The following is a 13495-nucleotide window of genomic DNA, read 5'->3' as shown; positions in this document are numbered from 1 at the left end:
GGGAAGTCAATTATCTTGATTGGATTTCCAACGTTGTCCTAGTCAAAAAGGCAAACGGCAAGTGGAGGATGTGCATAGACTTCAAAAAGCTGAATAAGGCCTGCCCGAAGGACAGCTACCCCCTTCCCAGAATCGATCAACTGGTGGATGCGACCTCGGGCCATGAGCTCCTTACCTTTATGGATGCATTCTCCGGCTATAATCAAATCAAGATGGCGCCGGAAGACGAAGAAAAGATCGCTTTCATTACTAACCATGGCCTTTACTGTTACAGGGTCATGCCTTTCGGCCTCAAAAATACAGGCGCAACCTACCAACGGTTGGTGAACAAAATCTTTAAGGAGCAGATCGGCCGCAACATGGAGGTCTACGTGGACGATATGCTCGTAAAAAGTAAATCTTTCATGGATCACGTCACCGACCTCGAGAAGACCTTCGATGCTCTCTGGAAATATAGAATGAAGTTGAACCCGACTAAATGCACTTTCGGAGTAGCCTCGGAAAAGTTCCTGGGCTTCATGGTATCGGGGCGCGGGATTGAGGTCAATCCAGAAAAAATTCGCGCCATCCAGGAGATGGCCACCCCGAAGTCGATAAAGAAGGTTCAGTGCCTTACAGGGAGGGTAGCAGCCCTGAATCGTTTTGTCGCAAGGTCGGCCGAACGGTGCCTACCCTTCTTTCAAATCCTCAAGCAGCTGAAGAACTTTTGTTGGACCTATGAGTGCCAACAGGCGTTCGAAGAACTGAGGAGCTACCTCGGCTCACCCCCACTGCTGGCAAGGTTGGAGCCTGGGGAGGAACTGTTTTTATACCTGGCGGTCTCTCCTATGGCTCTCGCGGCAGTCCTTGTCAAAGAAGAAGCAAAAGTCCAACGGTCAATCTACTACGTCAGTCGCGTGCTAAGAGATGCCGAGACCAGGTATACCAAATTAGAAAAACTGACTTACGCCCTGTTGATTGCAGCCCGGAAGCTCCGACCCTACTTTCAAGGGCACACCATAACACTGCTCACTGACCAACCGATCAAGGCGATTCTACACCGGACGGATGCCTCCGGGAGAACGGCAAAATGGACGATCGAGCTCACAGAATTCGACATCAACTATCGACCCAGGCCGGCAGTAAAGATCCAGATATTGGCAGATTTCATAGTAGAATGTACTATCCCAGAGGAGGCCAAACCTGAACAAGACAAAATTGACGGCCTGAAACCCCGGCCGAACTCCCCCAAAGAAAAAGCAGATCCCTCTGATTGCTTTTGGGCCCTCTACATGGATGGTTCTTCCAACATGTTAGGTGCAGGTGCGGGCCTGATCTTGATCAGTCCGAAGGGAATTGTCATGGAGTACGCTCTGCGCTTTGAGTTCCCGCAACGAACAACGGAGCGAAATATGAAGCTCTGATCGCAGGACTGAGGATTGCCAAAGAGCTGGAAATAGATCAGCTCCGGGTCCACAGCGACTCTCAACTAATAGTGGGACAAGTCAATGAAAACTACAAGGCGCGAGAGGACAGCATGGCTAAATATCTTGAAAAGGTAAAAGAGCTCGTCTCCGCCTTCGCAGCTTTGACATCAAGCAGATTTCGAGGTTGGAAAATACCAGGGCCGACCTTCTCTCCAAGCTGGCAATGCTGGCTCCGACCGAATTACCCAAAGGTGTTCTCTTTGAAGTACTCAAGTGCCCGAGTACGGAAGAATCACGGCCCGTTATGGAAATTGACCATGAGCCCAGCTGGATCGACCCACTGATAACATTTCTCAGAGACGGGGTTCTCCCCCAGGATGCGAAAGAAGCTCGGAAGCTCCAAAATCAAGCCTCCCGATACATCCTTTATGAGGGCAAATTGTACAAGAGATCATACTCTTTGCCCCTCTTAAAATATCTCAGACCTTCGAAAGCCGACTACGCCTTGTGGGAAGTGCATGAAGGAATCTGCGGAAACCATCTGGGGGCTAGATCTTTATCCCACAAGTTGCTCTGCCAAGGATATTACTGGCCGACTATGCATCATGATTTGATTGAATATGTCAGAAAGTGTGATCGATGCCAGAGATATGCCAACATCCAGAGACAGCCCGCCACTGAGCTCACACCCTTGAGTGCCCCATGGCCTTTTGCGCAGTAGGGGATGGACATCCTTGGCCCCTTTCCCATGGCGTCTGGGCAGAGGAAGTTCCTCCTTGTAGCGATCGACTACTTCACCAAATGGGTTGAAGCCGAACCACTAGCAAAAATCACAGAAGCAAAAGTACAAGATTTCATCTGAAGTCAATCGTGTGTAGGTTCGGTCTGCCTAGGGCCCTAATCACTGATAATGGACGACAATTCGCAGGAGCAAAATTCATCGAATTCTGCGAAGATCTGAACATCTCCCGCAACTTCATATCAGTAGCCCATCCTCAGGCGAACAGCGAAGCTGAGGTAACAAACAGAACCCTTCTGCAGGGGATTAAGACAAGGCTCGAGAAAGCGAAGGAAACTTGGGCGGACAAACTTTATCATGTGTTGTGGGCGTATCGAACTACCCAGAGGCTGCCCACAGGGGAGACCCCCTTTGCTTTAGCCTTCGGTACAGAGGCCGTCATCCCAATTGAGCTTAAACTCCCGTCGGTGCGAGTCATGGCATTCGACGAACAGCAAAATTTGCAAGGTCTTAAAGCCAACCTCGACCTGCTGGAAGAAAGGCGGGAGATAGCTCAGGTTCGAATGGCAGCCTACAGACAGAAAGTCGCTCGCTATTACAACTCTCGGGTCAGGAACAAAGTCTTTAGAGCAGGAGATCTACTACTTCGATGAGCCACTGTCTCGCAACCTCAGGATCGAGGAAACTCGTCCCAAACTGGGAAGATCCGTATGAGGTCAAAGAAGTAGTCCGGCCCGAACTTATTATCTTAAGGAGCTCGGAGGAGCCGACCTCCCGCGACCACGGAGCTCGAAGAACTTATGGATGTACTACCAATAACTTCATTTTAATTAAAAGTTGTATATCTACATGTCTTTGGCACTATCCTACATCTACAGGACAATCCAAACAAATTGTATCAGAAGCAAGAGGGGAACCTCGTCTCGACAAAGTCGAAGGCCCGGTTCCCTTTAGACCGGATGGGGGGAGAGGCCCTGCAACGCCCATATGCGCCCCCACAGTCCTGTTAGGGACAGGAGGAGAACCTCGCCCTAACTTGAGCAAAGTCGAAGGCCCGATTCTCTTTAGATCGAATGGGGGGAGAGGCCCTGCAATGCCCATATGCGCCCCCACAGCCCTGTTAGGGACAGGAGGAGAACCTCGCCCTAACTTGAGCAAAGTCGAAGGCTCGGTTTCCTTTAGACTGGATGGGGGGAGAGGCCCTGCAATGCCCATATGCGTCCCCACAGCCCTGTTAGGGACAGGAGGAGAACATCGCCCTAACTTGAGCAAAGTCGAAGGCCCGGTTACCTTTAGATCGGATGGGGCAAGAGGCCCTGCAATGCCCATATGCGCCCCACAGCCCTGTTAGGGACAGGAGGTGAACCTCACCCTAACTTGAGCAAAGTCGAAGGCCCGTTCCCTTTAGATCGGATGGGGGGAGAGGCCCTTCAACGCCCATATGCGCCCCCACAGCCCTGTTAGGGACAGAAGGAGAACCTCGCCCTAACTTGAGCAAAGTCGAAGGTCCGATTCTCTTTAGACCAGATGGGGGAGGGGCCCAGCGACGCCCTTGTGTGCCCCTACAGCCGTGTTAGGGACAAGAGGCGAACCTCACCCTAACCAGAGCTGAACCTTGTTACGACAGAAATAGAGAAAGAACCTCGCCCCGACATCGATTAAGATCTGGTCATTCAAGACCAGATGAGAAAAAGGAGGACCTTCCCCAGTGGCCCCTTCGTGATAAAACTCCGTCCGGACTCCTGCGGGAGCCAGACTTTGCCCTCGACTCTGATCATAAGAAGACTCCATCCGGACTCCTACGAGAATCGGACTCCATCTCCGACCTCAACTGCAGGCAAGTTCCGTCCGGGCTCTTATGAGAGCCAGACTCCTCCTCCAACTTCGGCTGTAGGCAAACTTCGTCCGGACTCCTATGGAAGCTGAGCTTCATCCTCGACTTCGAACGCTGGTAAGCTCCGCCCGGACTCCCACGGGAGCCAAATTTTGCCTGACTTAATTACAGGTAGACCCCATTCGTACTCCCATGGGAGCCAGACCTCACCCTGACTTCACCTACGGGAGCCGAACCCCCGCAGCCCCACCAAGAGCGAAAAAAAAAAAGAGGAGAAGGGAATACAACAATAACAACGGTAAAGGAAAAAGTTCGGCAGACAACGATTCGATGCAAAGTACGGATGAGGTAACAAAATCACCTTCTCATTTTTCGACTAACAAGATGTACGTTACAAGACCCGGAGGGCCAGAAAAGAATACATTATTACAAGGCTCGAGAACACGGCTTGGAAGGGATACACTGGAGGCCACTTCAAGCTGCAAACTTCTATTCCCAGCCGCATTTTCCAGTGCGTGTGACAAGCCTATCGGCTCTCGCCCCCGCCTTGTTCGCTCAACCTCCAAAATCCCAACCCTAGGGGGAAAAGGATGGGATAGATTCAGGGGGCAGCAAGGGCAACGGCAGCGACGACGACGACCTATTTCAAGAAGAATCGGAGTTACCCTGGAGGCAGCAATGGCGCCGGAGATATGCGCCATCACCGAATGCTCCATGACAACCACCGTCCTAAGTGTTTCGGTAAGGTCGGCATGCGCTACTTCCACCGGCCTGCAACAAGTTTTACTGCCTCACCGTCGGCGCCGACCGTTCTAGTCCCTCAGCCCCGACGACATTAAGGATCCCACCACAGCTTGTGACGACAGCTCTGCCCTCTTGACCATGTCACCCCGTCCGGCTACTTCGAAATTCTCAGGCAGAATGCCTTCACCGGTTGTCCCCGTTATTAAACCCTGTTGTTGAAGGAATTCTCCATCGAGCCCCCTTTAAGGCGACGGAACCCTCAGCGGCAGCTCGACAACCGGAGAACTCGCAGACTGCTGTTCTCCTCCTTGCACTCTTCCAAGTCTGTGGCATCCTCTTGAGGTTGGCCTCCGGGGGGAGGCCCTGGCGGGGGAACCCCTTAGAGAGGAATCGAAGGATTGGAGATGGCAGAGAGACGACAAAGACCAGCGTGGAGGATGCTCAGAGTCGGAACGGGCACCAATGGAGTGGCTGAGTGGCTAAGCTCTCAGGCGAAAGAAAGATGTCATCCCTTAGGCAAAGTAAAGCCCCTGGAAAAGGGTGGAGGGTTTAAATAGGCAACGGAGCTGGCGCAATTATGGTGGTAGGTGTCCCTAGGCCAACCAGTGCCCACCACGTGTCCCGCATATCCCACTCGCCATGACCTGGGGTTGACCGTTCACAAACTTTTATGGCACGACGCTTGGGATCACATCCCGATGGGAGTTTCGAAAAGGCTCTTCGGGTCGCCCTAATCGGAAAAAGGCTCCAGCATGCGCGCATTAAATGCCAACATATCTGAGGACGGTCGCGCGTGGACGTCAAGCGAAGAACTTTGGCTGCGACGATCTTTCTGTACTCCCTTCGTTCGAAATTCAAACTCAAAAGTAGGGGGACTAGTGTTGGGTATAAAATACCCTCAGCCGAAGTTTTCAACGGGATTAACCCTCGCGAGTATCCTCCAACTCCGACCGTAAGCAGACTTCGCCCGGACTCCTACGGGAGCCGGGCTCCATCCCCGACTCTGACTGCAGATAGACCTCGTCTGGACTCCTACGGGAGTCAGACTCCGCCCACAACTCTGACCGCAAGCAGACTCTGCCCGGACTCCTACGGGAGCCGGGCTCTGTCACCAACTTCAACCGTTGGTAAGCTTTATCCGGACTCCTACGGGAGCCAGACTTCATCCCTGACTTTAATTGCAGGAAGACTTCGCCCGGACCCCTACGGGAGCCGGGCCTCATCCCCGACTTTGACTGCAGATAGACCTCGTCCGGACTCCTACGGGAGTCGGACTCCATCCACAACTCTGACCGCAAGCAGACCTCGTCTGGACTCCTACGGGAGCCGGACTCCGCCCATAACTCTGACCGCAAGCAGACTCCGCACGGACTCCTACAGGAGTCGGACTCCGCCCACAACTCCAATTGCCAAGTAGACTCCACCCGGACTCCTACGGGAGTTGGACTCCATCACCAACTTCAACTGCTGGTAAGCTTCGTTCGGACTCCTACGGGAGCCGGACTTCACCCCTGACTTTAATCGCAGGAAGACTCCGCCCGGACCCCTACAGGAGCAGGGCCTCATCTCCGACTCTGGCTGTGGGAGGACTCCGTCCGGACTCTCACGGGAGCCGGACCTCATCCCCAACTTCAGCTGAAGGAAGACTTCGTCCGGACTCTTACGGGTGCCGGACTCCAGGCTCCTCTCAAACGGATAGCTAACCACCTCTCTCCGCCAGACGCTCCAGCTGACAGGTCTGCACTCCCTGGCGTGATGCAGCAACGGCCACGATCCTGCTCCACTTCCTGCAACAGATTTGTGCGGCCCCATTACTCCTTGGCAGACCGCTATGATGCCCACGATCCTGCTCCACTTCTTGCGATGGATACCACGTGATTCTTCCATCCTCTGGCAAGTCGCGACAACGGACGCTGCTCCACTCCCCGCGACAGACTCCGCATGGCGTGTCCCGGTGATAGCCACGATTCCACCCCACTACTCTTCGCAACAAACTCCCCTGACTCTAGGCAGCCCACTGCCAGACGGTTACAGACATCGCTATCAGTCTGTTGCTCCCTCCACCTATAAAAGGGGGACCCCAGATACATTATTCTCTAAGCTCTCATTTTTACCTAGAAACTCTGCTAAAATTTCTGTTCGAGCACTCCATTCTTGTTGAGGCAGAGAACTGACTTGAGCATTGGAGGTCTTGTCGGAGCAACCCCAACTCCAGTTTAGACTTCTTTTGCAGGTCCCGACGGCGACCACGACTCCCTCGACTCCAGCTTCTCCGACGCAGGCAATTTTTGCACCAACAGACTCTATTTTAAATTTTATGACTTTCAGCCATTTATCAGAGTCAGACCTCTGCATCGTATCTATATAGATAATCGGATCCTCATTGTTCTCATCTAGTTCAACTAGATCTCCATCTTGAACTAAGAAATCATAGTATCTATTCGATTGATACAGTACTCTATCAAATTTCTTAAAGATATTTTTATAATAGATTTTAAATTTGATCTAATCAAGTCTGACTCTATGGGTTTACTAGATTATCTCGGTTCTTCTACCGATCGAACTTCATTCAGTTTCATATTTGAGGCATTAGTTCCTTCATCAAGAAACTCTTTTTCTAAAAAGACTGTCCTATTGCTGACTATTGGAGCACAATTCGACTCCTCCCATGGATCTTGGGTGCAGCAGAACCAACAACGAACAAATCTGAAGACTTCTAGACTCGATCCAAGGCCCTTGACGAAATCAGCCTGGTTGCTGTCTTCTTCGTCCGCCTTTCGTTTCAGATGAAGAACGCCTCTAAAATCACCTCTAAAAAATCCAAGATCTGGTACCAACTAGATCAGACCTAGACCGAGATCCTTCAATTTGTAGATCTCAAATTGAGGTGTTCTAGATAGGGAAGAAGGTAGATGGAGACTGACCTTGCAGATCTGTCCTGCTGCAGCCTTTCCTGTAGATCTGTTGATGGAGATCTCACCCGCACCTCAAACGACCTCAGATCAACTCTAGATCTGAGAGGGACTTGTACCAACCTCTTCTCAAGAAATTTCAGATCCTAGACCTGATGTTTGGGTGACTGCAAGAGAGGAGGAGAGCAATCTGGTTGGCGGCTGCAAGGGGGAAGGGGCTAGCGCCTCCCCTTCTTCTCTTTCCTTTTATGGACTGGCGGCAAGAAACCCTAGGGTTTCTTGCTCTTGGGGCATGGAGGATGGCTGGAGAGAGAGGGAGAAGAGAGAGAGAGACTTGAGAGAAAGAGTTATCTATTACTTGGCTTCATCAAACCTATACAAGTACATGTATATATAAACACAGGGTCAAGTGATCCAAACCCAAAACTCCCTTGACCAACTCTATGGGAGTTTAGCTTAATCCAAGCCCATGTATACCCATGACTCGACCTAATCTCACCTATCCTGGGCCAGACCTGGCCCATAAAGAGTTGGTCCCTTGAGGCCCACATAACCTAGACCTCAAGAACTCGAAAGGCCCACAGCCTTTCAACCTAGGGCCCAACTAGCCTAGAGCCTCCATGAAGCCCTCATGAATGATAGACCTTGGCCTTAGTCTTGGTCCCTGGGCCTTGGGCACACCACCTGGATCACAACAATCTCCACCTTGTCCAGCCTCAACAATCTCCACCTTGGTGTCCCAAGGCCTCAACCAGCTCCACTCTGTCCATCAGCCGAATCAGCTCAATACATCTCTGAAAGCTGTCTCGTGGAAGTACCTTCGTAAGTGCATCAGCTAGGTTTTCCTTGGTGTGTACCTTTACCAGCTCCACCTCGCCATCCTCCACAAGCTCCCTGATCTGATGATACCGAATGTCGATGTGCTTTGTCCTTGCATGATAGACTAAGTTCTATGCTAATAGAAGTGCACTCTGGCTGTCACAGTGCACTCTAATGGCCTCCTGAGTAAGGTCCATCTCCATCAACAAACTCTTCAGCCAAATTGCTCCTTAGCTACTTCTGTCAGCCCGATGTACTCCACCTCTGTAGTGGATAGGGCCGTGATAGACTGCAGAATTGATCTCCAAGAAATAGGATCTCCATACAGGCTAAAGATGAAGCCTGTCATAGACCTCCAGGTATCCACATTTCCACCGAGGTCTACATCTACATAACTGCCAATCAGCCCTGAGCCTCCCTGGACATATCAAAGTATCCCACTGCCCCTTCTCACTGTCCATAGCAGATGCCAACTCCAACAGAACCCGCCAGGTATCTGAATATCCACTTCAGAGCTCTCCAGTGCTCCTTACCAGGCTGCGCCATGAACCTGCTAACCTGACTCACTGCATGAGTGATGTTTGGCCTACAACAGACCATCGCATACATCAAGCTCCCAACTCCTGAAGCATAAGGAACTGTCTCCATCTCCTGAGCCTCTACCTCAGTCTGTGGCATCATGGTCTTCGAGAGTCTGAAGTGACCGGCAAGTGGCAGCTCCGTCGGCTTTGCTCCCTTCATCCCGAACCTCTCTAAGACCTTCTGTATGTAGCCCCCCTGAGATAGATGCAGTACCCTCCGGACTCGGTCTCTAAAAATCTCCATGCCTAGGATCTTCCTTGTAGGGCCCAAATCTTTCATCTCAAACTCCTGAGATAAGGATGCCTTCAGATCCTGCACAATCTTCCTACTCTTGCATGCTATAAACATGTCATCCACATACAAGAGTAGGAACACCCTAGAACCATCCTCAAGAGACTGAACATAAACACAAGGATCATACTTGCACTTGAAAAGTCCAATGCTGCGCACATAGGAGTTGAACCGCTTGTACCATTACCTCGGTGACTGCTTCAGCCCGTACAGCGACTTCTGCAACAAACAAATCTTTTCCTTTGATCCTGGATCCCTGAAACTGGGTGGCTGCTCCATGTAAATCCTCTCCTCCAAATGCCCATGGAGGAACGTCGTCTTGACATCCATCTGCTCCAGCTCTAAATCCTGAGCTGCTATAATGCTCAACAACACTCTGATGGAAGTATGTCTGACGATGGGAGAGAAGACCTCGCTGAAGTCAATGCCTTCCTTCTGGGAGTATCCCTTGGCCACTAACCTCTCCTTGAATCTGATACCTCCCTGCTCTGAAGGCCCTTCCTTGCGACTGTAGACCCATTTGCAGCCAATGGGCCTCTTCTCCTGTGGCAACTGCACCAATCGCCACGTCTGGTTCTGGTAGAGAGACTGCATCTCCTCGGACATCGCCTGGACCCACCGCTCTCTGTCCTAGTTCTCAATAGCCTCCTGATATGTATATGGGTCTCCATTCGCTGTCACTAGGGCATATGACAGCAACTCCTCGAAGCCATATCGGTCCGATTGCTGATGGTCCTCTTGGGCTTGTGTAGGGCAACACCGATATCAGTCCTCGATCCAGCTCACTCCTGTTGGACCTCTTTACCTCGATCATCCTCCGAGTCTTCTCCACCTGTGGAGACACCTTAGGTAGGTGCTCCACCTGAATGTCATGTCCTCCAGTAGTACTTGCAAGAGGCAAAATCAAAGAGGTAAGATGTCCAGCAGCGCCTTGCCGGACCTCCTCCTGCTCCTGCTGCTCCTCCATGCCTGCTCGCCTCCGTAGGACTGACTCCTCATCAAAAGTCACATCCCGACTAATGATGACCTTCTTTTCCAAGGGATCCTACAGCCTGTATCCCTTGTCTCCTCGTGGATAGTCTAGAAATACCGCTTTGCATGATCTGGCATCTGTTAGGAAATATGTCCCAAAAAGCCAATCATCAAGCTGTTGACGGTTGACAACCAAGTATTGTAATTGATTTGTTAATAAATAAAATATATTTGGCATCTTCATCATAAGCTTTCATCTTCTAATAAACTCCGTTGTTATGATGAAGTCCTTAGGACTATTTAAGTTCGATAAAGAGAGGATTTATCGATTAGTCCTTAAAATTATTCACGACCAAATGATAAGCTGTTAATAAGGACGACAGCTTCTATCGAGCATAGGTCGCTGTAGGCCATATGGGTTGGTTGTCCTCTTAACCAAGGAGTGTGGAGACACTGGTATGGCATACAGGTGAGATGTAAGGGTACATCATCATTGAACGTGACCAACTCCAGAGTATTTTGCTGTTGAGAATGTCTCTGATGGGATATAGGTATAAGTGTCCCTTAGACTTGAGATCGCCTCAGTGACTTGCAAGCAACTCACTGTGCTTTGGTACTGGACTAACTGAATTTTTAATTCAGAGATGGAAGGCTTCTGGGCACAGTCAAGTACTTACGAAGTCAGAGTGTGATCGAGATGGATTGACCACTCCAAGAGTTGGAGAAGAATGAGTCGCTGTATTTCAATTTAGCAAAATCTTGGCCAGGGTAATCCATCAGATGGATTTGATATTTTGAAATACAATGTGGACAACCTGATCAGAGTTGAACTCTGGGGTGTCCTATGATCATTTTGGTCAAGGGGATGAATTATATGAAAACTATATCGCATGGGTTCTAAGGATGTTGTTCTACACATTCGACCTATCCGATCGTCGGGTACCATTGCTAGATGGTCACTTTGATTGGTACAAAAATTTATTCCTGTGCTACCAGCTTAGGTTCGGACCTATGAGATCACACACATTAGAGTTCATGATCCGATCAGATGGTTGATCAACGATTAAGAATCGTTCTAGGGTTAAATGATCAATACGATTGACATTTAACCCAGTGCAAGTGTTGCAGGAGGATCTATTAGCAATTCGATTGCTGATTGGCTTAATTTGATTAAGCCAATGGGCTGAGATTAAGTCTAATTAAATATGATTTAATTAGATTTAGTTTGGGCTTGATTGGATCAAGTCCAATTGGTTTATTGGATAAGCCAAGTGCAAGGAAAAACTAGTCCTAGTTCAACTAGGACTTGGGTCAATCTAATTTTTAATTTGATTAAAAAATTAAATCAGATTTAAATCTAATTTAATCTGATTAAATTAGGTTCTTAATTAGGTTAAAACTTATTTTAATTTGGTTGATCTAATTTTGATTTGATTTGGTTTGGAAAACCAAATTAAAACAAGTCATAAGACAGAATCCTAGTAAGACTAGGATTCCACCTTGCGCCACATAAGCCTTCTCCATGCCCTCTCTCTTATTCAACGCCAATCTCCACTTATTTTGTATGACAAAAGCCCTCTCCCAGATCTCTCCCACGTTCACAAAAGGTCTCCTCTCTTCTTTCTTACATGGAAGGTGGTTTGGATCAAATCTAAAAGGAAAAAGTTTGGATTTCGAATTCTATGAGATAGAGTTTTAGAAATCCAAAATTCTTTCAATTTTGCACCGAATTTATCCAAATTTTTTTTTGAATTTTTGTGGATTTTAGGATATATATTTGCACCCTTTTCTGGTGATCCATGTACGAAAATATGAAGGAGGTGCTCAAGAGTTGGGCATCCCTTAACTTGCCATGTTTGGATAAGCCTTGACTAGGTGTTTGACCTAGACAAGGACTCTATCATATCTCTCTATATAAGATGAGTTTATTTGTGAAATTTTAGGCAAAGATAGAGATTTGAGAGACCTTTGTGACATCCAAAAATTAGAGAGAAATACCTTTGTGTCGTGGAGATATAAAAGATGCAAGTTTGGGTGTCTAGAGAGAAAAATGTGAAGAAGAAGAGGGTCTTCTTCTAGGGTTTTTGTTTTCATATCTTTTCTCCCTCCATCTTAAGTTTCCTGAGAGTGTCTCAGATCTAAAAATCCTCCTTCTACTTTCCATCTTTGGAAGAGTCCAAATCAAGAAGAAGGAGGCACCTGATCAACCATCAAAAAGGATCAGCATAGTACTAGCATACTGTGCTGATTTCCTGAAGCAGGACTTCTGATCGAGATTCGTGGGCTCATGTGGACGACTCCTAGAGACCGGATGCATGTGCGGCTTGCAACATCATCCTCAAGCCCAGATCAATAAGGTTAGAACGTCTAACTTGCAAGATAATAGATCTGATCTATTGTTTAATACATACATTAGATGTAGTATAGAAACATGTTGATATGATCAACATGTAGTTCATGCTATATTTATATATTTTAATTTCTAATTTAATGCTATATAATAATCATGTAATAGAATCTTAGTCTAGAGATTTTTTGATTTTAGAAAATAAATTTTAATTTATTTTAGTCTTCCGCTGTATGATCTTGAAAAGATTTCAAGATCTAACCTTGAAACCCCTAGATAAAGTTCCTACAATTGGTATCAGAGCCTAGGTTCTTTATTACATGATTATTTATACATGCTTAGATTATTTTTTAGATTAGATCTAATTTATAATCTGATTATTAAATCTGAAATTAAAATTTTAGATCAATCACAAACTGCAAGGTTATCCTGCTGTAAGGTTTACTCCTTACAGTGCAAAGGTTGTCCTAGTTTGTGTAGATCTATCTTTAATCATAAATTTGTTAGATATGATCTAGATTAAATTTATAATTTATTAGATTTAAAAGATGTTTAAATCTGAAATAAAATCTCTTTGTTAATAATTTTTGTGCAAAGAAATAGTTTAAAGTTGAAATTGTTTCAATTACATGAACCTGTTTAGATTAGATCTAAAGTAGTTTCATGTTTATTTCACTTGCATCTTGATTATGAATCAAACATGCAATATGGTTGGTAGAATCATATTATAAAATTATTTTACAAATATGAAAATTATTTTTTGAAAAGCCAAACCCAACCCTCAGCCCAAAACTTAATTAAGAATTAAGAAGTTGTTTGAATAGGTTCTAGGATTGTGAATTGAAGAAC

This window comes from Elaeis guineensis, chromosome 9, assembly GCF_000442705.2.
Source record: "Elaeis guineensis isolate ETL-2024a chromosome 9, EG11, whole genome shotgun sequence".
NCBI lineage: Eukaryota > Viridiplantae > Streptophyta > Magnoliopsida > Arecales > Arecaceae > Elaeis > Elaeis guineensis.
The sequence above is the reverse complement of the archived record's forward strand: the minus strand, read 5'-3'. Positions refer to the sequence as shown.